Here is a 938-nt window from a genome sequence, read left to right as displayed (position 1 = left end):
GCATGACCCGCTCACCCAGAACCAGGCTCCGGAACCAGGCCCATTAATCCGACCCAGCAATGCCCTGGTTCCCCACAGGCCTGCAGAACCCTGGGCCCGGTTCTGAACCATCCAGGGACATGTGTGGGGACCTGGGGACAGTTGTTTGCATGGCCTGGGTCCAGAACCAGGGACCGGGCCCATGGAACTCCTCTCCCCAGAAGCAGAGCACCGTGGGCCCGAAAACTAATTTTCGCAGGGCCGGTCAACCATATACAAGGCCCGGGCCCAGGGGGGCCCACAAGCGGGCCCCCTCGTTCCCCACAGGCCTCCAGAACCGCCGGGACCGGTTCTGAACCACCCGGGGACATGTCTGGGGACCTGGGGACAGTTGTAAGCATGACCCAATCACCCAGAACCAGGCTCCAGAACCAGGCCCATTAATCCGACCCAGCACCGCCCTGGTTCCCCACAGGCCTCCAGAACCGCGGGGCTTGGTTCTGAACAACACGGGGACATGTGTGGGGACCTGGGGACAGTTGTTTGCATGGCCCGCTCACCCAGAACCAGGCTCCGGAACCAGGCCCATTAATCCGACCCAGCAATGCCCTGGTTCCCCACAGGCCTGCAGAACCCTGGGGCCCGGATTGGACCATCCAGGGACATGTGTGGGGACCTGGGGACAGTTGTTATCATGGCCTGGGTCCAGAACCAGGGACCGGGCCCATGGAGCTCCAATCTCGGGGTGACCTGGAGCAGTTTAAATAGGAAATATATACAATATTAATTGGACAGAAGTATGCATCACTGTGTGCCGACAATTGGCAGGGCATGGGTCCGGAACCAGGGGCCCGTGGACCGGGGTCCAGAACCAGGCTCCGGAACCAGGTACCGGGCCCATGGAGCTCCAATCTCGGGGTGACCTGGAGCAGTTTAAATAGGAAATATATACAATATTA

The sequence above is a fragment of the Cyprinodon variegatus genome, unplaced genomic scaffold, assembly GCF_000732505.1.
Source record: "Cyprinodon variegatus isolate N-32 unplaced genomic scaffold, C_variegatus-1.0 Scaffold2015, whole genome shotgun sequence".
Taxonomy (NCBI): Eukaryota; Metazoa; Chordata; class Actinopteri; order Cyprinodontiformes; family Cyprinodontidae; genus Cyprinodon; species Cyprinodon variegatus.
The sequence above is the reverse complement of the archived record's forward strand: the minus strand, read 5'-3'. Positions refer to the sequence as shown.